The sequence below is a fragment of the Nerophis lumbriciformis genome, linkage group LG08 (assembly GCF_033978685.3).
Source record: "Nerophis lumbriciformis linkage group LG08, RoL_Nlum_v2.1, whole genome shotgun sequence".
Lineage (NCBI taxonomy): Eukaryota > Metazoa > Chordata > Actinopteri > Syngnathiformes > Syngnathidae > Nerophis > Nerophis lumbriciformis.
The window spans coordinates 11,549,759-11,574,116 of record NC_084555.2 but is presented as its reverse complement, the minus strand read 5'-3'; the positions used below and the strand labels follow the sequence as shown (position 1 = coordinate 11,574,116).

Sequence of the window (24,358 nt, the reverse complement as noted above, 5' to 3'; positions counted from 1 at the left end):
TTGTTTTAGTTTCCATGGCGACTGATTAGTTTCACCTGCCCATACTTGCCAACCCTCCCGAATTTTCCGGGAGACTCCCGAAGTTCAGCGCCTCTCCCGAAAACCTCCCGGGACAAATATTCTCCCGAAAATCTCCCGATTTTCAGCCGGAGCTGGAGACCACGCCCCCTCCAGCTCCATGCGGACCTGAGTGAGGACAGCCTTTTTTCATGACGGGAGGACAACAGGGTGACAAGAACTAAATCATCCAGACTAGAGACAAATTGTATTATTATGTTTATCTTACCTAAAAATAAATATATTTATTAATTAAAAAAACAAAAAACTAATTACATTTTTACTATATTTTGCTAAAAACATCAAAATTAATTGTATTTTTATTTGTATTTTTTCTGACTCCTTATTACATCCAGCCATAAAATTAAAATAAACATATTTGAAATAATTAATTTTAAATTATCATAATAATTCATTTAAAATGACCATATTTAATTATTAAAACAATTGCTTGTTTATCAACAACTTTAGCATTTTATTCATTACATTTTGAAGCTCTCAGAAGCCAAGTTATGTTATATTCCTTAAGATTTATTTATGCAAGTTTGAAGTATCAATTATCTAAACAGTTTTGTTTGCATATTTTCAGGATGTAGATATATATATATATATATATATATATATATATATATATATATATATATATATATATATATATATATATATATATATATATATGTATGAAATACTTGACTTGGTGAATTCTAGCTGTACTCCCCCCCTCTTAACCACGCCCCCAACCAGGCCCCCCAACCCCGACCACGCCCCCACCCTCCCGAAATCGGAGGTCTCAAGGTTGGCAAGTATGCACCTGCCTCATGTGTTCGGAACACCTGCTCTAATCAGAGACTATTATTTAAGCCTGTCTTTGCCAGTGAGTCATCCTGGCGTCATTGCTTGTGTCATTGCTGTGTCACGTTTGCTTCATGCCTTGCCAAGTAAGTTTGGTTTGTTCATGCCACAGTTAGCAAGTTTTTGCCCTGTCCATAGTTTATGCTAAGTGTTAGCTTTTGTTTCCTGCGCTAAGTTGTGCCTTTGCCTTTTTGTTTGTACCTATTTGAGAGTCAAGATTAAATCATGTTCCTACCTTCAAGTCCTGTCCGGAATAGTCCGTTTGCGTCCTGGGAGAACAAACCTCGCAGTAAACTGCGAAAAACAACAACCCGTTATGACAAATAAAGTGCTAATTAAAATAAATCTTCACCCCTTAAGACATCATTTTTACCCTTAAAGGGGAACTGCACCTTTTTTGGAATTTTGTCTATCATTCACAATAATTATGAAAGACATGACGACGAATGTATTTTTTTTTTTTTATGCATTCTAAATATTAAATAATCGTAAATAAAAGTTTACTTACAGCTGAGCCAATGGGAATTCCGCCCATAAAGTCCAATAAATAAAATAACCATTCCAAAAACCGCCAACAATACTCCATTTACATTTTGTGGTTTGAATATTAACCATGTATTAGTGATATTGTTATTATAAGTGCTAAAGCAGACAAACTATTCATAGCGGCGCCGTGATCACAAGCTTGCGTACAATTTTGACATGATCGCCTGGCGAGGTGTTTCCTCGCTTCTTTGCTCCCTGGAAGTTGCTCGTAGATCATAAATCATGCCTCTCACCTAAAGTTAGTTAAAGTTAAAGTACCAATGATTGTCACGCACACTAAGTGTGGTGAAATTTGTCCTCTGCATTTGACCCATCCCCTTTGATCACCCCCTGGGAGGTGAGGGGAGCAGTGGGCAGCAGCGGTGCCGCGCCCGGGAATCATTTTTGGTGATTTAACCTCCAATTCCAACCCTTGATGCTGAGTGCCAAGCAGGGAGGTAATGGGTCCCATTTTTTATAGTCTTTGGTATGACTCGGCCGGGGTTTGAACTCACAACCTACCGATCTCAGGGCGGTAGAAGAACGAGGAAGTATAGTAGAAGAACGAGGAAGTATTCCGACAAGCCATTTAGGCTGTCCAAATCTTCGTTCCACCCCACTTAGTAAGGATTATGAGTATTTCTTTATCTAAACGGGAATATATGAACATCCTAGCAGTCGGCATACTAATGACAGCAGACCTTATACAGTAAGTGATGTTTTATTATGTTTGTTGTCTCTCATTAAGTCTGCAGTGAGCAAACATTGTGATGCATTTTTGATCACAGTGATCAAAATACGTAAATATTAAATGTTGTTATAATTGTGCCCGTTACTACATAACATATATACTTACATTTTGTATATAAAACCTTTATAGGCAGAATTGAGCGGCTCCCGTGAGCTCCATTGTAAGCGGACTTTTGATCGCATTTATTTAATATTTAGAATGCATTAAAAAAAATTATTATAATTATTGTGAACGGTATGCAAAATGCCTTCCAAAAAAGTGCAGTTCCCCTTTAAGAAACTGCTCTATGACTTTAGTTACAGACTTCTTCTGTTTGTTAGAGATTGTCATTACTGCCACAAGTGGTTAAAAAGTGTATTACAACTAGGGTTGTACGGTATACCGGTACTGGTGTATTATCGTGGTACTAATGAATCAAAAACGGTTCTATACTCTGCTTGAAAAGTACCGGTTCCCGGGCATGACGTCGCGTCGTCACGTCATGACATTGCTGGTTTACGAGCAGACGGGCATGTTCGGCAGCGCACATCACAGAGTACTTACAAACAGACACAGTGTGTAGACAGAAAAGGGAGTACAGACGCATTTTGGCCTACAAACTAACGATAAAGGTGAAGCTATAGCACTGAAACGCCCTCAGGAAGAGGTGCTTTAAGACATGGCTAGCTAGCTAGCGGCGAACGACCATTCGCTGTCGGCAGTGTTTTAGCTACTTCTAAATCACTAATCCTCGCCTCCATGGCGACAAATAAAGTAAGTTTCTTACAGGTATCATCCCTGCAGGACGAGGAATAGCTAAACATGCTTCACTACACACCGTAGCAGGATACGATAGCAAACCGCTAACAGCAAGCTAGCACCCTGCATGTAAACAAATGCCATGGGTGGATCTACACCTGATATCCACTGTAATGATACCAAGTACAATAGCGTATCGAATCGATACTACTATAATAACATCGATATTTTTATTGTCACAAAATCTTTATTCCTTTAAAAAAAAATCATATTATGTTTATAAACTCAGGAAATATGTCCCTGGACACATGAGGACTTTGAATATGACCAATGTATGATCCTGTAACTACTTGGTATCGGATCGATACCTACATTTGGGGTTTCATCCAAAACTAATGTAAAGTATCCAAACAACAGAAGAATAAGTGATTATTTCATTTTAACAGAAGTGTAGATAGAACATGTTAAAAGACAAGGTAACTAGATATTAAAAGTAAATAAACAAGTGCATTTATAGTCAATTTTTACAGCTTGTCCCTCATAATTTTGACAAATTAGAATGAGAAATGACACGATATGTTACTGCGTACGTCAGCATACAAATTAGGAGCCTTTGTTTGCTTACTTAGAATAGAATATAATAGAATAGAAAGTACTTTATTGATCCCTGTGGGCAATTCAGCACCACAGTTCGCTCACAATAGACAATAAATACTATACAGCATTATTCACATGTGAATAATATAAATATATTATACATGTATTCTACATTTAAGTGCATATATACTTACTACTAAAAGACAAGTTGTCTAGTATGTTCACTATTTTATTTAAGGACAAATTTGTGCGGCTTGTGCAGCCCTTTGAGACACTTGTGATTTAGGGCTATATAAATAAACATTGATTGATTGATTGCACCGTAAGATTTTTTGTTAAAATAAAGCCAAATTATGCCATTTTTTGCGGTCCCCCTTATTTAGAAAAGTACCGAAAAGTATCGAAAAGTATCGAAATACATTTTGGTACCGGTACTAAAATATTGGTATCGGGACAACACTAATTACAACTAGGGATGTCCGATAATGGCTTTTTGCCGATATCCGATATTCCGATATTGTCCAACTCTTTAATTACCGATACCGATATCAACCGATATACACAGTCGTGGAATTAACACATTATTATGCCTAATTTGGTCAACCAGGTATGGTGAAGATAAGATCCTTTAAAAAAAAATATTAATAATAAAATAAGATAAATAAATTAAAAACATTTTCTTGAATAAAAAAGAAAGTAAAACAATATAAAAACAGTTACATAGAACAGTTACATGAAAATGAGTAAAATTATCTGCTAAAGGTTAGTACTATTAGTGGACCAGCAGCACGCACAATCATGTGTGCTTACGGACTGTATCCCTTGCAGACTGTATTGATATATATTGATATATAATGTAGGAACCAGAATATTAATAACAGAAGGCTTTTGTGTGAATGAGTGTAAATGGGAGAGGGACTTTTTTTGGGTTGGTGCACTAATTGTAAGTGTAGCTTGTGTTTTTATGTTGATTTAATTTAAAAAAAAACCCCAAAAAAACCCGATTCCGATAATTAAAAAAAACATACCGATAATTTCCGATATTACATTTTAAAGCATTTATCGGCCGATAATATCGGCAGGTCGATATTATCGGACATCTCTAATTACAACTACCGTATTTTTCGTAGTTTAAGTCGCACCGGAGTATAAGTCGCACCTGCCGAAAATGCATAATAAAGAAGGAAAAAAACATATATAAGTCGCACTGGAGCCCGGCCAAACAATGAAAAAAAACTGCGACTTATACTCCGAAAAATACGGTATACGGACCACAGCTGAAAAAAACTATATTACCTAACACTGTGCTACATAGTTTTTAAATGTTTCAAATATGTTCTTCCGAGGCCCTTGGCTTGCATTCTTTAAGCATGAGATAGATTATAAAAGACAAAAAACAGTGTGGCGACTTAATAGATATGTTCTTGCTTTTTAAAACTTATACGTCAAATACATGTCTGTTTTACTTGACTGGTAATCAAGTCATTTGTCTTCATAAACTTCCATTAAGAAGATAAATGAGTTTATTTAAAAATATATATATATCCACACACATTGGGGTTCTATACATTGCGGTAAAGATTGTCTGTAATTGCTGTTTTTGGCATATGGAATCTGCAAACCGTATCAAGTCTGATGATTGACGCTAGCCAGAAGTTCCAGCGTGAGCGGAATTTATCACAGGGATAATTAAGGACGTCAGAACCAGTCAGGAAGCCAGACATGAAGTTCACCAGCCGCCATAAGTATTCACATGCTAGCACACAACAGGCGTGGCCCACCGACTTAAAAAGGACAGACAAGCATTCAATACTGCATGACGCACTAGATGCTGGCATTGGCTAAGAGGCATCTGTCCAAAGTGTGGCCATTTGCAGCCCGCTGCTAGAGTTTTTTTTGGCCTGCAGTATATTGAAATAAAATCAAACAAAAAAAAAAAACTATAAAAATGGAGGAAAAAAGCGCAAAACGACTGAAATGTTGATATAATTACTAGGGATGTCCAGATCCAACATTGGAATCAGTTATCAGTCCGATATCCGCAAAAAACAAATATTAGATTATATCTTTTTGCATCTACAAAACCCAAAACCAGTGAAGTGGCACGTTGTGTAAATTGTAAATAAATTAATAAAAACAGAATACAATGATTTGCAAATCTTTTTCAACCTATATTCAATTGAATGGACTGCAAAGACAAGATACTTAACGTTCGAACCGGAAAACGTTGTTATATTTTGCAAATATTAGCTCATTTGGAATTTGATGCCTGCAACATGTTTCAAAAAGAAGACTGAGAAAGTTGAGGAATGCTCATCAAACACTTATTTGGAACATCCTGCTGGTCTGTATTTGGCCTCTGTAGTCTGTGCCGACAAATATGACGGGGAGAAGACGCTGCCGAGGGTAAGCCACGTAAATAAGACCGCCCACAAAACGGCGCATCCTAAAGCGACTGTCAGAAAGCGTCTTGAAGATGATCTGTAAAACCTAATATATGCAACATTTTGACCAAAGAACCAACATTACATGTTATGTAGACCACAAGGAAGTGTTTTCCATTTAGAAAAAAATAAAAATAATATGACACCTTTAATGCGCCTTTTGTATGAAAATAGACCTGACTAGACCTGCTCATCGGCAGTGCGCCTTGTAATCCGGGGTGCCCTATGGTCCGGAAAATACGGTAAACTAGTATTAAACATTATGAAATACAAAGTCTCCAAAGCAGAAGCGTATTACAAAGTATTCGATAACAAACGTGTCCGCATCATTCATGAGCTTAACTTAGCTTAACTAGGTGTCACTAAAAAAAAACTATTATCCCTCCACTTTAACTTAATAACAGCATAAATCCGTCCCGATCAGATGATAATATGCCTGTTAGTGTTTTTCATACCTACCATTAGTCTCTGTTTGCTAACATTCCACACTGCAAAATATTAAAAGTATGTTTTATTGTACACATACATGTATATATATATATATATATATATATATATATATATATATATATATATATATATATATATATATATATATATATGTGTGTGTATATGTATGTATGTATATGTGTGTAAATATATATACATATATATGTATATATATGTATGTATGTATATATGTGTGTATATATGTATATGTATATATATATGTATATATATATATATATATATGTATCTATATATGTGTGTAGATAGATAGATAGATAGATAGATAGATAGATAGTACTTTATTGATTCCTTCAGGAGAGTTCCCTCAGGAAAATTAAAATTCCAGCAGCAGTGTACAGAGTTGAGATCGAATTTAAAAAGTAAAAAGTAAATAATGGGGGTATAAATGGAAACAAAATAGAAAAATATTACAATAGAATAAAATATGTATATATATATACATATATATGTATATATATATATATATATATATATATATATATATATATATATATATATATATGTATGTGTGGGGGAAAAAATCACAAGACTATTTCATCTCTACAGGCCTGTTTCATGAGGGGGGGTTCCCTCAATCATCAGGAGATTTTAATGGGAGCATTTACATACCATGGATTATATAGGGCACAGAGTGGGTGGGTACAGGCTGGTGTAGGGGCGTGGTGATTGGCTCATGTGTTACCTAGGAGGTGTTTCCGTCTGTGGCGGCATGCTGTTACAATTTCGCTGCGCTTGTTGAGGGATGACAGGTCTGGACGGTAAATAATAAACAGTTTTTCTTTCAAGCATAGGTTGCATCTTTTATTGCCACTATTGTAAGGTGTGCTGGATGCAAGAATTTGCCATGTTATTGAATATTCAACATTATTGTCTTTGAGGTCCCAAATGTGTTTGCTGAGTTCTGTGGTATTCCGCAGGTTTTGGTTCCTGAAAGAAGCCTTGTGATTGTTCCATCTGGTTTTGAACTCTCCCTCAGTTAATCCTATATATGTGTCGGATGTGTTAATGTCCTTGCGTGTTACCTTAGATTGGTAGACAACTGATGTTTGTAAGCACCCCCCGTTGAGAGGGCAATCAGGTTTCTTTCGACAGTTGCAACCTTTGTTGGTTTTGGAGTCGCTCTGTCCGGGGGCCGACGGCTCATTTGCAATTGTTTTGTCGTGGTTTGAGATGATTTGTCGTATATTGTTCATACAGCTGTAGCTCAATTTAATGTTGTTCTTGTTGAATACTTTTCTTAGGGTGTTGTCTTTGGCAAAGTGTTTGTCAATCAGATTGAGGAATTTGTGTCCAATGTTAGTTGAGACGTTTTTGCTGTATGGGGGGTTGTACCAGATGATGTCGTTTCGTTTTCTGTTCTTTTTCGGTTGGTTTCCTGGCGTGGGTTCATAGGTGAGGGTGAAATTGTATCCGCTTTCATCAAGGGCTTTTTGGTACGGGGGGGGTTGCTTGGTCAAATTCAGCTTTGCTAGATGACAGCGTCGATAGCCTTTTATTAATTCCGGTAGGTATTCTTTTCGTGGTGGTGGGTGGGTGGTTGCTGTCATGGTGCACGTATTGGAGTGTTGTGTTGGGTTTCGTGAATGGTTGGTAGCTGTTATTTCTCAGGTTGAAAGTGACGTCAAGGAAGTTGACGGTTTGCTTGTTGGCTTCAATCGTGATCCGTAGGCCGTTCTCTTTGAAAATTTGGCATATGCGCTTCTTGGTATTCTCGCTGCTCCTTGGCGAGGCGCGACACACTGCCAGTCCGTCATCACGGTAACTACCAAGGTTCAGATTGAGGCTGGCGAGCTGGGAGAGGAGGAAACTCCCAACCAGTTCACACGTTTCTGCTCCGTCAAAACTTCCCATAGTGACGTCAAATGTTGCATTGTTCTTTTTTTGCCATGGTGTACTGTTGTGGATGAGAATGGAGTTTTTTGCGTGGATGATGATGTTTCTTTCGTTGCCTGTGATTGAGTCGTAGTCTGAGGCGAAGTCTAGTGCTTGAGTCAGTAGGTCTTGCGTGATGGAAGGGTAAAATTCTTCGATATCAAAGGAGATAAAGTTGTGCTGTTGTTTGTCTTGGATGTTGTTGAACCATTTGATTACTGCTGCTGTATTTATTCAACAAGTATTCAACAAGAACAACATTAAATTGAGCTACAGCTGTATGAACAATATACGACAAATCATCTCAAACCACAACAAAACAATTGCAAATGAGCCGTCGGCCCCCGGACAGAGCGACTCCAAAACCAACAAAAGTTGCAACTGTCGAAAGAAACCTGATTGCCCTCTCAACGGGGGGTGCTTACAAACATCAGTTGTCTACCAATCTAAGGTAACACGCAAGGACATTAACACATCCGACACATATGTAGGATTAACTGAGGGACAGTTCAAAACCAGATGGAACAATCACAAGGCTTCTTTCAGGAACCAAAACCTGCGGAATACCACAGAACTCAGCAAACACATTTGGGACCTCAAAGACAATAATGTTGAATATTCAATAACATGGCAAATTCTTGCATCCAGCACACCTTACAATAGTGGCAATAAAAGATGCAACCTATGCTTGAAAGAAAAACTGTTTATTATTTACCGTCCAGACCTGTCATCCCTCAACAAGCGCAGCGAAATTGTAACAGCATGCCGCCACAGACGGAAACACCTCCTAGGTAACACATGAGCCAATCACCACGCCCCTACACCAGCCTGTACCCACCCACTCTGTGCCCTATATAATCCATGGTATGTGAATGCTCCCATTAAAATCTCCTGATGATTGAGGGAACCCCCCCTCATGAAACAGGCCTGTAGAGATGAAATAGTCTTGTGATTTTTTTTCCCACACATACATATATTGCGCTCTACTACGGTATCGAGCACTATTTTTTGGATAACCTTATTAAGACATATATATATATATATATATATATATATATATATATATATATATACACATATATGTATAAATATATATATATATATATATACATATGCATATGTATGGATATGTGCATGTGTGTGGATATATATATATCTAATATACACACATATATATATATATCTATATATATATATATATATATATATATATATCTATATATATATATATATATATATATATATATATATATATATATATATTAGGGGTGTGGGAAAAAATCAATTCGAATCGCAATTCTCACGTTGTACGATTCAGAATCGATTCTTATTTTGAAAAAAATCGATTTATTTTTTATTTTTAGATTTATTTATTTAAAAAAATACTAATGACAGCAGACCTTATACAGTAAGTGATGTTTTATTATGTTTGTTGTCTCTCATAAAGTCTGCAGTGAGTAATAATCAGTGATGAAGCAAAAACAAAGCAAACATTGTGATGCATTTTTAATCACAGTGCTCAAAATACGTAAATATTAAATGATAAAAATCGATTTTTTTTATTTTTTTATTTATTTATTAAAAAAAATATTTTATTTTTATTTATTTTTTATTAATCAATCCAACAAAACAATACACAGCAATACCATCAGAATCAGAACTGCAATAAACAGAGCAATTGTGAGGAGACACAAACACGACACAGAACAAACCAAAAGGAGTGAAACAAAAATGAATATTATCAACAACAGTATCAATATTAGTTACAATTTCAACATAGCAGTGATTAAAAATCCCTCATTGACATTATCATTAGACATTTATAAAAAAAAGAACAATAGTGTTACAGTGGCTTACACTTGCATCGCATCTCATAAGCTTGACAACACACTGTGTCAAATATTTTCACAAAGATAAAATAAGTCATATTTTTGGTTCATTTAATAGTTAAAACAAATTTACATTATTGCAATCAGTTGATAAAACATTGTCCTTTACAATTATAAAAGCTTTTTACAAAAATCTACTACTCTGCTTGCATGTCAGCAGACTGGGGTAGATCCTGCTGAAATCCTATGTATTGAATGAATAGAGAATCGTTTTGAATCGGGGAAAAGTCGTTTTTGAATCGAGAATTGTGTTGAATTGAAAAGAAATCGATTTTGAATCAAATCGTAACCCCAAGAATCGATATTGAATCGAATCGTGGGACACCCAAAGATTCACAGCCCTAATATCTTCTTTCTTTATCTTTTTTACTATTTATATTACTATATTATTGTTTATGCACCTGAGGAGATTTGCTCCAATTTCGTTGTTCTTTGAACCTGTTCACTGTAATAATGACAATACAACTCTATTCTATTCTATTCTAATTTGCATTGGCTCAATATCAGGATCGGACAATGCTCAAGGATATTGTATATAACTAATAAAGTCACCTGTAACAAAAAGGTGACACACAATTCTTTTTTTATACACGCTCTTCATGTGAAAATTAACCAGACTACATGAGGTAATGGAAGACACCATATTTTCAACCTACGATCAAAATCCAAGCATCTGCGCTATCTCCCTCTCGGCCTTTCTCCTCGCCTGACTGGCTCAGACGTTTGGGTTTTTTGATTTACCCTAACCGTCTCGTCTAGCATCCCGAACACTGCCAGTTGACGTTTGGACCAGTGCTTTAGCAGTACCCCGCAGAGACAACTCAAGGCAGTAAAACACATCCTATTAAACACTGTTGAGTGCACAATGACCTCATGAGGACAGCTCCACTTTGAATCCTCCCTCTTGGGGGATTTGCTTTTTTGGTAAACAAGCAAACCTCGTTTTAATTAAACGTTTGCATTCTTCAAAAGAGCACACAGACCTGCTCTAAACTCCATGCACTCTGGGCACTTGTTTTGAATACTGAGGAATTCGGACAAATGCATCGACTTTACAAGGTTAATAATGTGTTTGTTTCAATTATAATGATATAGCAACAACACAATAATACTAACAGTTTTTTTCAGTATCGTTCTCCTCACCTGCTGATAAAATGAATACAATACCACATGATTTTAGGCAAGGAAACTCTATTTCTGTAGTCCATTTTGTAGTTATTATTGTATTAATATTTCCACCATAAAATATTTGTGACCATTAATGTTTTTTTTAACATTAAAGGTCACCTTGTACACTTTTAAAATATTTGGAAAAACATGACTCTAAACAAAACAAAAAAAAGGCTATATTATGTATTGTAAATACATTTTAATAACATACATGACTGGGCGCAATTAATTATTCAAAACTACTACAACAACAGTTTTTTCCCCTAAAGCCATAACCACGGTGAACTCTCACAGGCACTGATTTTATACTTTAGCACCTCTCTGTGTCCAATTTTTACTTTCCACCCACAGTCCGAATGCTTCTGTATATATGTATACAGTATAATATTTAATATTTAAACAATACATTCAGAACATTCATTCTCAGGACTGGACTGTGCACCTTACCTCCTTTTGCACTATTTCTTCTCTTTCCTTCCTATGTTTTGCATATTTATAGACTGTCACACTGATACTGGAGTTGCTTTTAATCCCATTGTACCTGTGTATAGTGACAATAAAAGGCATTCTATTCTATTCTAAAAACCTGACTTAATATTTTGATGCCACACAATGATGTATTTATAGTGCTTTAAGATGATTTGTTTTTAAAATCAGATGAATCGCATTAGGAATTTCAATTAATCATGATTAACCGCAGGTTAATACTTACTTGCGTAATTTAAACGAACTCAAACTATATTTTGATTATGTAGAGTCAAAATAAATTGCGTGATTATTCTGCTAACATACTTTATTGCAAAACATTACGAAGAGCATAGAAGAAAAGGTCATTTCATCAAACATTAGTATTCAAGGACAACTTCAAAACAAATGTGTATATCAGTGGTGGGGGTTAAACTATGGAATTCTCTTTACAATGAGATGAAAGATTGTACAAATATATTCCAATTGAAAAAAATATATAAACACAGAACAATAAGATCATATGGACAGCCGTAAGTGTTTACATTTTGCTTTATATTTATTATTTTACTTATTTTTTGTCTGGTTTTGTATTTGTTTTGTATTATCCCGTGAGGTGTTTATATATTTTTTTTGTTCGGTTTGTACTTCATGAAGTTTGTTTTCATTATATTTGGATGTATTTGTTTGGTTTGTATGCTTGTGAATCTGGGCTATCCATTAACTACTTATTATCTTGAAGGGGGTAGGAAATATAAGATTTTCTTCATCCTGTTTCTTCTCAAGCATAGGTGTGTAAATATGTGTTTTGTGGCTAAAGTTTAATTGTCTACTGATCAATTTCTTCTGTCAAAATGTCTGATTTTTTTCTAAGAGTCAAAATATTCGGGATTTTTTTGGTCAAAAAGTCGGTATTTTTTCTAGGTGTTAAAAAGTTGGGATTTTTCTGTCAAAAAGTCGGGGGGTTTTCTAAGTGTATTGATCAAAAATGCACATCAATGAAGGAGATAAATAAAAAAAAATTAAAATTAAAAATTAAAATAATTACGTGAGTTGTTATTTTTGACAGCCCTATTCTTTTGGTTCAACACAAAAATATGAATCTATTGCTCGTATTTGTGAGTGCCTAACTAACAAAATAGAATTGTGTGGATACAAATAAGTAATATTCATGATAATTAGTGCATGCAGTACACAGCACATCATACATAAAATGAAATAATAATGAGAATAAAGATGATAAACACAATTTAAGTGAATAAATATGCTTCCATGCTTGCTAAATCTACAAACAGTTAAATGCATAAAAACAAGTGAGATTGTTGATTAAAAAAGGTTTGAATTTGTACAATAGCTAAAATGTGGTGTTGTGTGGGCGTGCGTGTGCGAGCGTGTGTGCGCTCTCACTCACCCTGTTTTGCCACCATCTGTCCCCAGGACTGGCATCAATGAGTGTACAGACGGGCACTTGCTAATAAGCTCAAACAGACCGCAGTGGGGAGAGGCCACATGAGGACACCCTGCGACAGACGCACCATCACCATGACTTGAGGAGTTCAAGTAAGGCCAAAGACTACTTGAGACACATTAACTTGTGCGAGGAGGACTCTGCCTGCCAGTAACCCTGAGAGACAGGAGACAATGGGGCTCAGAAACGGAGGATTTGGGGATGAAAAGAGTGTGAATATGGGATGATAAAATGCTGACAGTAAAGATGTAGTTACGGTGCTGATGTTAGATACCTCAACTATCTCAGGTCAGAAATCCCATCAATACAAGTGCTGCTTTCAGAAAGTAATTACTAAAAATCGGTACAAGAAAATGGGCTAAAGAAAAACTACTAAAGTTAAAGTCTGGATTTTTTCTAAGTGTCAAAAAGTCTGGATTTTTTTCTAAATGAAAAAAAAACCTGGATTTTTTTTCTAGGTGTCAAAAAATCGTGATTTTTTTTCTAGGAGTCAAAAAGTCAGGATTTTTTCTAAGTGTCAAAAAGTCTGGATTTGTTGTAAGTGTCAAAAAGTCAGGATTTTTTCGAAGTGTCAAAATATCTGGATTTTTTTCGAAGTGTCAAAAAATCTGGATTTTTTTCTAAGTGTCAAAAAGTCTGGATTTTTATCAAAGTGTCAAAATGTTGGGATTTTTTCTAAATGTCAAAAAAATCTGGATTTTTTTCTAAGTGTCAAAAAGTCGGGATTCTTTTCAAAGTGTCAACATGTCGGGATTTTTTCTAAATGTCAAAATGTCGGGATTTTTTTGTAAGTGTCAAAAAGTCAGGATTTTTTTGGTAAAAAAAATCAGGATTTTTTTCAAAGTGTCAAAAAGTCTGGATTTTTTTCAAAGTGTCAAAAAGTCTGGATTTTTTCTAAGTGTCAAAAAGTCTGGATTTTTTTCTGAATGTCAAAAAGTCTGGATTTTTTTTGGTCAAAAAGTCAGGTTTTTTTCTACTAAGTGTCAAAAAGTTGGGATTTCTTTTGTCAAAATGTCCGATTTTTTCTAAGAGTCAAAAATTCGGGATTTTTTTCTAGGTGTTAAAAAGTTGGGATTTTTCTGTCAAAAAGTCAGGGGGTTTTCTAAGTGTCAAAAGTCAGGGGGTTTTCTAAGTGTCAAAAAGTTGTTGTTTTTTCTCAGTGCCTAAATGTCGGGATTTTTCTGTCAAAAAGTCGGGATTTTTTTCTAAGTGTCAAAAAGACGTTTTTTTTTTCTAAGTGTCAAAAAGTCGGTCGGGATTTTTCTGTCAAAAAGTCTGGATTTTTTATGTCAAAAAGTCTGGATTTTTTATGTCAAAAAGTCTGGATTTTTATGTCAAAAAGTCGGAATTTCTTTTGTCAAAAAGTCAGGATTTCTTTGGTCAAAAAGTCTGGATTTTTTTCTAAGTGTCAAAAAGTCGGAATTTCTTTTGTCAAACAGTCAGGATTTTTTCTAAGTGTCAAAAAGTCTGGATTTTTTTCAAAGTGTCAAAAAGTCTGGATTTTTTTCTAAATGTCAAAAAGTCTGGATTTTTTTTGTCAAAAAGTCAGGTTTTTTTCTACTAAGTGTCAAAAAGTTGGGATTTCTTTTGTCAAAATGTCGGATTTTTTTGGTCAAAAAATCGGGATTTTTTTCTAGGTGTTAAAAAGTAGGGATTTTTTCTAGGATTTAAAAAGTTGGGATTTTCTGTCAAAAAGTCGGGGGGTTTTCTAAGTGTCAAAAAGTTGGGATTTTTTCTAGGTGTTAAAAAATTGGGATTTTTTCTAGGATTTAAAAAGTTGGGATTTTCTGTCAAAAAGTCGGGGGGTTTTCTAAGTGTCAAAAAGTTGGGATTTTTTCTAGGTGTTAAAAAGTTGGGATTTCCTGTCAAAAAGTCGGGGGGTTTTCTAAGTGTCAAAAAGTTGGGATTTTTTCTGTCAAAAAGTCAGGATTTTTTCTAAGTGTCAAAAAGACGTTTTTTTTTTCTAATTGTCAAAAAGACGGGTTTTTTTCTAAGTGTCAAAAAGTCTGTTTTTTTTTCTAAGTGTCAAAAAGTCGGGATTTTTTATGTCAAAAAGTCGGAATTTCTTTTGTCCAAAAGTCAGGATTTCTTTTGTCAAAAGGTCTGGATTTTTTCTCTAAGTGTCAAAAAGTCTGGATTTTTTCTAAGTGTCAAAAAGTCTGGGTTTTTTCTAAGTGTCAAAAAGTCGGGATTTTTTTATGTCAAAAAGTCGGAATTTCTTTTGTCAAAAAGTCAGGATTTTTTCTAAGTGTCAAAAAGTCAGGATTTTTTCTAAGTGTCAAAAAGTCAGGATTTTTTCTAAGTGTCAAAAAGTCTGGATTTTTTCTAAGTGTCAAAAAATCGAGATTTTTTTTCAGTCAAAAACAATATGATTTGCCTGAGTAGCTGGACAGGACAAAAAATAAAAATAAAAAGTTTGTCTGCGTTAGCCCTTATAATAACAATATCACTATTACTCGGTTAATATTCATGTCACAAAATGTAAATGGAGTATTGTTGGTGCTCATTGGGTGGTTGTTTATTGGTTTTTATGGGCGGAATAGGACCTCCTATTGACTCTATTGTAAGTGGACTTTTATTTACAAGTTAGAATGCATTTAAAAAAAAGTCTTCTTGTCTCCCATAATGATTGTGAATGATTGGCAAAATTCCCCCCAAAAAGTGCAGTTCCCCTTTAAGTTGCGTTAAAAAATGTGACTTACAAGCATACCCACCGCTAGTTGGTGTAGCGAATACCACAGCGAACCCCTTAAGATCTACCCAAAACATCTGGTCTTAATCGCTAGCATTAGCTTATAGCTACAGATGGACATAATTTTACTTTTTTTGACCATTGAAACAAAGAAGCGTGAAAAGACGGAGCAAATTGTATTCATTAAATCAAAAAAAGAAATCATTACACATACGATTGAGCAGCAGTTGGAACCTGGTCTGCACCATACTGATGCAGAAAGAGAAAATAACACTAACAATTTTTTTTGCAAGTATCTAAATTGGCCCACATTTATCAATAAAATTTGGAAAAGCTGCTGATGGTGTGTTTGACTGAGAAGCAGCTAAAAGGAGATACCTTAAAAGTCCACTTTCCAAGGTAAATACTGGACATTATTATGACATTACTTCATAAAACTACTGTATTTGTTAGTAGTACAATCTATCGTATTGTTTTTTATACATTATTTATTATCTAAACGCTATTTTTTTTTTAAAGGCATGTTACTTGTTAAAAGTATGGTGTTTTGAGGGGCAAGCAATGATTAAGGTTTTTTTTTTGTTTGTTTTTTTTTGTCCTGTCCAGCTTCTCAGGCAAATCATATTGTTGATGTAGATGCCCATATTTGCTGTACGGATTTACTCTACAAAAGAGAAGTGTGGGATACATTTGACTTTATTAAACGGATTTACATTATTATTTGGTGCAGCCGGGCCGGAGCAGGAGGGGATAGAAAGAGAAATAAAGGCAGATACAGGGGGAAATTGCAGGGACAAGACGGGGATAAGACAAAGAGACAACAACAACAACAAACACAACAATAACAACAACAACAGAACAACATCAGCAAATAAGATATGTACAAATATGATGGTAAAAGTGATAGCAAAGAAGCAGTTAGTGAAATAAATATTGATAACACAGAAATGACAATGAACATTATTAATCTACAAATAGAAATAGCACTATTGATAATGAATAATAACAATAATTACCTCTCTTATCAACAATACAATTGTTTCAAATGCAACAGTACATATATGTAATGATAACTTGAAAAACAAAAGAAAGCAGATACATAGAGGGGAGGGAAGAGAAGTGAAATGTATTAACCTTGTAGATTGTTATAGTAACACGTTGATTACGTTGATTTCAACTCATTTCAATGGGCAACGTTGATTTGAGATACGAGTGTTTTGAGTTGCAAACTCTGTAATGGAAACAAATTAAACTCCTAAATTGAGTTATTAGGTTTGAAGTTATTATATTATTATATATAGACACCACACTTATGATAAACATGTTATTGATATAATGGTATACTTGTTTAGAAACAAAACAATTCAAGGTTTGTAAAGTTATATCAGAACATTCATGCACTGCAAAAACTGAAATCTAAGTAAGATTAAATATCTCAAATAAGGATGATACTTGCTTATTTTCTGTCTGATAAGATAATTATTCTCACTAAGCAGATTTTATGTCAGAGTGTTTTACTTGTTTTAAGGGTTTTGGTCCTAAATGATCTCAGTAAGATATTACAGCTTGTTGCTGAGATTTGATGACATATATTGAGTAAAACATGCTTGAAACTAGAATATCAACTGTTGCAAAGCTGTGTCATCAACATTCACAAGTATAAAACTACTTTTTTAAAGTAATCATTTCTTATTTCAAGCATGAAAAAAAAAATCATGACTTTCACACAATTGTGTCTCATAATTAAAACAGATGACAGCCAAATGGACTTTGCTGTTTTATTTTCAATGAAACAATAGAAAATACGTACTCATATAGAAGTACAGTTTGCACAGTACAGTAAACTGATATTAATATTTAAACATTTAAGATGTGACATTTTAAACAATTTTGAACAGAAATAGTTCATGCACATTCAGATAAATTCTTCAAAATTACAATAAAAAAAAAAAAATTGGCCGGGGGCCTGGACTGTATATATGCACACTAATTGACTGAAAGAGCACACACTTGGCGCGATGATGTCATGTTATCGATGGAAAAATGCATTTTTAGACAATATGATTTGCCTGAGCGGCGAGGAGACCCCGAGAGTAACAAGCGGTTGCCTTGTTGCCTTTCCATTAAGAACAATAAATTAGTTTTTAGAATAAGTTTGCTGGTTTCAAGAAATGTAATGCAGAGCGCATATCATTATGTCAAGATAATGGCACAAGCATTTACTTTATTTAAGAATATTTTTCAACATATTGAGCAAAAAGGTCTAATTTTTTTTTCTATCAAGAAAATTGCACTTGTTATTAGTGAGAATATACTTATTTTAAAGTATTTTTGAGTTCATTGAAGTGAGCTAATTTTACTTGTTTTGGAAAGTCTTGACAAGCCAAATTTTCTTGTTCTATTGGCAGATAATTTTGCTTAGTTCAAATAAAATACCCCTCATTTTTGTATTTTTTTTTCTTGTTTTTGAACATTGACTTTTTGCAGTGTGATAGTCTTCAGTGCAGTTGTATGGGGGGGGGGGGGGGGGGGGGGGTGATGACTATTCTAAGGGCCCACACAGGCCCCAGTAGCCTCTACTACAAAATGATTATGCATACACTGAACTAATATATATTCATACGAATGAATCCGAACTAAAACAAAGCCACAAGTCATACAATATTTTCATTTAAAATAATTTAAATAACCCCCTTTGCCCCTACTTAACAAATGGTTTGGTCCACGTACACCACTGTTTCCTCCAAGGTGCGCGCCTGCGCAATTACGCACTGCTCTTGTGTGCTGCGCATACAGACAATCTAAGCAGCGCACAACAATTCAAACCCAACCTAAATTCTAAAAAAAAAAAAAAAAAAAAAAAAAAATACATTACAATTAATTCTGTACCATTTTCCACAAGTGGTCACATCAGATAAAACAATGACGTAGTCAGCCGTTTTTTCAGAAGGCGATCAAAGAGGTGGTCTGCATCAACAATCATTTTATTGAGCAAAACGGATTACTGTCGGCCGTGACCACATCAAAACAACGTCAGCAACAAAACTACAATGTAGCAAACATGGACACTTTCTGCCGTGATCACACCAAAACAAACACACCAGCCTATCTCTTTCATTTGCGCTAAAAAGACACACACACTCTGCTCAGCCAGTGATGCGTTCAAAGCCACAAACACAGTCGGACAACTCCAACACCTCACGTTAACTCTCACTGTCAGGTCGTTACAATGTCATACGGTTCACATGCAGCCGATCGCTGTCATTGACAGCGTGTTATGTGTACGTGTTGCTGTGCTTCAGGTTAGCTTATAGCGGAAAAATCTGTTAAAAGAGTTAAATGCTGCATGCTAACTCTTATTTTGACAAAATGAACAAGCACTGTATTGTACACCCAAACTCCACACACACTTTTGTGCTTATTCTAGTGTCATGTATTAAAACATTACATTTTTGACATGCTGTTCCTAGATTAAATACATGCTGATTAAAAAAAACTCTGCAATGATATATTTTACTGACAAAAAGTTGTACAATTTAGCCCATGTTTTTATTTTCATTGTCAGTGGGCCAAATCATTTATATTATAAAATAATATAATTACCGGTATATTTGATTATTATAATCATATTCAAGTGAATGAGAAGTTGTATTATCTTTTAACTGTATATTATGGCCACTTTATATTGAATTTGTTGTGACTATTGTGTAAAAAAAAAAGAAAAAAAGAAATATAATTCTCAAAACAAAACCCAATTATTGATGGTGTTTTTCTAGATATGTTAATCTCATCTTTAGAAAGTCAAAACCCGAATTAAGTTGTTTACATGTGTTAAAAATAAAGCTGCTTTCAACCAAATCCATGCAATAATTAGTTTTAGTGTATGTAAACGTACCAAGTGTGAGTGTGTTGCGGTGTTAATGCCACACAATTATGTAATGTTATTGTTTGTGCTGTCAAATGGTACATTTTCAAAATCAGATTAGTCACACTTTAGAATTTGGATTAATCGTGATTAATCCCAGGCTATTACGCACTTGCTTTTAAATAATAAAAAACAATTAAAAAATAATATATATATATATATATATATATATATATATATATATATATATATATATATATATATATATATATATATATATATATATTAGCATGTACAGTATAGTCAAAATAAATTGTGTGAATTGTGTGAATAATTAAATACATGATTGATGCAATCTTTTTTTTTTTTAGATTAATCATGAATTAACTTGTTTTTATAACATTTTATTTTTCATTGTCATTCTATTTTGATTAACTTAGTTGTATGATCTTTTAAATCTATATTATGGCCACTTTATATTAAATTTGTTGTGATTATTGTGTAAAAAACAAAAACAAAACAAAAAACGTGTTTTTTCTCAAAACAAAAACAAATTATTGATGGTGTTTTTCTATAATGTTAATCCCATTTTAAGAAAGTCAAAACCCTAATCAAGTTTTTTACATGTGTTAAAAATAAAGCTGCTTTCAACCAAATCCATGCAATAATTAGTTTTAGTCCGCGTAAACCTACCAAGTGTGAGTGTGTTGGGGTGTTAATGCCACACAATTATGTCATGTTATTGTTTGTGCTGTCAAATGGTACATTTTCTAAATCAGATTAGTTACACTTTTGAATTTGGATTAATCGTGATTAATCACAGGTTATTACTCACTTGCTTAAAAAACAACAACAAAAAAACAACCACATATATATTTATTTATTTATATATATATATATATATATATACATATATATATATATATATATATATATATATATATATATATATATATATATATATATATATATATATATATATATATATATATACCAGCATGTACAGTATAGTCATAATAAATGGTGTGAATTGTGTGAATAATTAAATACATGATTGATGCTATTTTTTTTTTTTTTTTTTAGATTAATCATGAATTAACTTGTTTTTATAAAATGATATGTTTCAATATCATTTTATTTTGATTAACAAAGTAGAATTGTGTGGATGAAAATAAATGCTATTCATAATAATAGTCTGAGTGTATGCTGTGTACATCACATCATATCATTGGGATAAACATAGCAAGTTTGTGTGTGTGTGGGGGCAGCAGCAGTGTTGGGTTTAGGATGGGATGGGGGGCCCTTTAGGAGTCTTGTGTATGGAGGTCTAGAATTTGGTGCTACTCCCCTGGTGATTAACAAGACTGATGGAGGTCTAGTTTTAATAGAAATGGTAATACTGACTGAACTAAAGCCTCGCCCGGCCACTAGCTGACCATGGTGGCTGGTCGTCCTGCTATGGCGTTACTTGGCAATAGGGTTGTATGGTATACCGATATTAGTATAGTACCGCGTTACTAATGAATCATATTCGGTACTATACCACCCCTGAAAAGTACCGGCATAATAACATCTTCTTTCGTTTTTATAAAATGTATATTATCAGGAAATATGTCCCTGGACACATGAGGACTTTGACTATGACCAATGTATGATCCTGTAGCGACTTTGCATCGGATTGATACCCAAATTTGTGGTATCATCCAAAACTAATGTAAAGTATCAAACAAGAGAAGAATAAGTGATTATTCCATTTGAACAGAAGTGTAGATAGAAAATGTTAAAAGAGAAAGTAAGCAGATATTAACAGTAAATGAACAAGTAGATTAATAATTCATTTTCTACCACTTGTCCTTAATTATTTTGACAAAATAATAGAATGGAAAATGACACAATATGTTACCGCATATGTCAGCAGCTAAATTAGGAGCCTTTGTTTGCTTACTTACTAATAAAAGACAAGTTGTCTTATACTGTATGTTCACTATTTTATTTAAGGACAAACTTGCAATAATAAACATATGTTTAATGTACCCTAATAGTTTTTTGTTAAAATAAAGCCAATAATGGCATTTTTTGTGGTCCCTTTTATGTAGAAAAGTACCAAAAAGCATCAAAATAATTTTGGTACCGGTACATGACATCCACTGTAATGATACCAAACACAGTAGCGTATCGAGTCGATACTACCATGATTACGTGAATATTTTTTGGCATCATTACATCTTCTTTAATTTAAAAAACAAATTATATTATGTTTATAAACTCAGGAATTGTGTCCCTGGACACATGAGGACTTTGAATACGACCAATGTATGATCCTGTAACTACTTGGTATCGGATTGATACCCAAATTCGTGGTATCATCCAAAACTAATGTAAAGTATCAAACAACAGAAGAATAAATGATTATTACATTTTAACAGAAGTGTAGATAGAACATGTTAAAAGAGAAAGTAAGCAGATATTAACAGTAAATGAACAAGTAGATGAATAATTCATTTTCTACCACTTGTCCTTAATGATGTTGACAAAATAATAGAATGGAAAATGACACAATATGTTACTGCATACGTCAGCAGACTAAATTAGGAGTCTTTGTTTGTTTACTTACTACTAAAAGACAAGTTGTCTAGTATGTTCACTATTTTATTTAAGGACAAACTTGCATAATAAACATGTGTTTTATGTACCCTAAGATTTTTTGACAAAATAAAGCCAATAATGCCATTTTTTGTACCGAAAAGTATTGAAATAATGTTGGTACCGGTACCAAAATATTGGTATCAGGACAACACTACTTGGTGAGCATCAAACTTAAAGATTAACATTTATTGATATGATAAAACCAGTTTTTTCACCGTATTTCTGGCTGTTTATGTGAGTCGTTGAGTCGTTTTTTTGTCAGTCAAAAAAAAACATTACAAGACGCCTTTCTGAATCATGGTAGGAACAAGGCGATCCGCAAGATGTAACAGATTATTATAGCATGCTTGCCCGTTGCCGATTGGCTGGCAACGGCAGTTCATACAAGTTGAGCGCTGTTTGATTTAGATCAGGTCGTGGAAGGTGAAGCCGAGGATTGGCAAGAGGCAGATTTTTTTTTTTTTTTTTATCCCCTATTCTTTTTCCTTCAAGGTGGGAGACTTGAAAGGGACGGGAGGCAGTCAGCTTTAAAACTTGTTATACATCTGTTTTGCCGGCTAGTCGTCGAAGATATTTCATCAGTTGTGGTTTCTGGAACCCTGCCACGTCAAAAAGTAAGCAGCCGAAAAGGAGGGATGGGGGAGCGGGATGGGGGGGGGGGGCTGTTTTCCCAGATCCGCATTGTCCTCGCATGAACCCGGAGTCGCTGCCAAGAACTCCAGCAAAGTTGAAAGGAGGTAAAAGTAGGAATACGTCTCCGGGTGTTCACAGTCGTGGCAACAAAAGAGTAATTCCTCACAGCAGATTTGGTAACAGCAGGTGGGAATGTTTTTTTGTTGTGGTTTTTTCTTCTTCTTCATATTTCGGTTTTCTTCTGAGAACGCCAAAAAAAAAAAAAAAAAGTACAGATGATACAGAGGCATTGATGCAGGACTGGATAGGTGGAGGGTGGGCGGCGGGGATGGATTCAAAGTGAAAGAACGTAAATGTCTGTCTGATAATGAAACGGGCAAATAAGTATGAGGAGGAACATTCCGGTTAGCTGCCAAGGTCATTACAGTTCAATTACAGGTCAATATTTTGCAATTCTTTTACATTGCATTTCATTGATACTTGATTTAAACTAAAAGTTATTTGGGTTTCCTATTCAGGGGCGCCGAAAAGGGGGGGTAAAGGAGACGGATTCTAGGGGCCCATGATGGAGGGGGGCCCAGAGAGGCCCCTAATGATGATGAAATTATAATACAGAAAAAATAATGACACTGTGTTGGGGGCCCTGTAAAGATTCTTTTCATGGGGCCCAAAATCCCTAGTGGCGCCCCTGTTCCTATTACAGTGCACTACAGTGCATCTGTAAAGTATTTATAGCATTTAACATTTGTCCTTATTTTGTTATGTTACAGCCTTATTGCAAAATGGGAATTAATTAATTTGTGTCTTTAAAATTCTACAGACAATATCCCCATAATGAAAATGTGAAAACGTTTTTTTTTTTAATTGTAATATTAGAAATAAAAAAGTAAGACATCACATGTACAAACCCCAAAACCAGTGAAGTTGGCACATTGTGTATGTGGAGGGGGGCGTGGCCTTCGGGCCTGCCGCGGAACGGGGTGTGCAAGAACCGGCCTCGAAGACAGCGACAGGTGAGTAGATGGCCCAGGTGGGCCTTGTTATCTAATCACCTGTCGCCTTTATTAGCAGCAGCCGGGACGAGACACGGGGGTGGGAGTTGAGGCGCGAGAAAGACACACGGACTGAGACACGCTGGACTGAAAAGTCTGAAAATATATTGCTAGAAAGCAACGCATGAATGA

General features: G+C 34.6%; 1 long non-coding RNA gene across 3 annotated transcripts in view; it reads left to right on the top strand.

Moving 5' to 3' along the window:
- The first annotated feature begins 876 nt into the window (after positions 1–876).
- Positions 877–24,358, top strand: part of LOC133611469 (uncharacterized) — a 59,048-nt gene continuing 35,566 nt past the window's right edge. Inside the window, exons 1-2 of one of the 3 annotated variants that reach the window (XR_009815996.2) lie at positions 877–995; positions 13,308–13,430. This is a non-coding gene — a long non-coding RNA (uncharacterized lncRNA). Of the gene's footprint in view, positions 996–13,307; positions 13,431–22,839; positions 23,156–23,238; positions 23,361–24,358 lie in introns of those variants that run through there. The other 2 variants (XR_009815997.2, XR_009815998.2) reach the window with 2 other exon arrangements.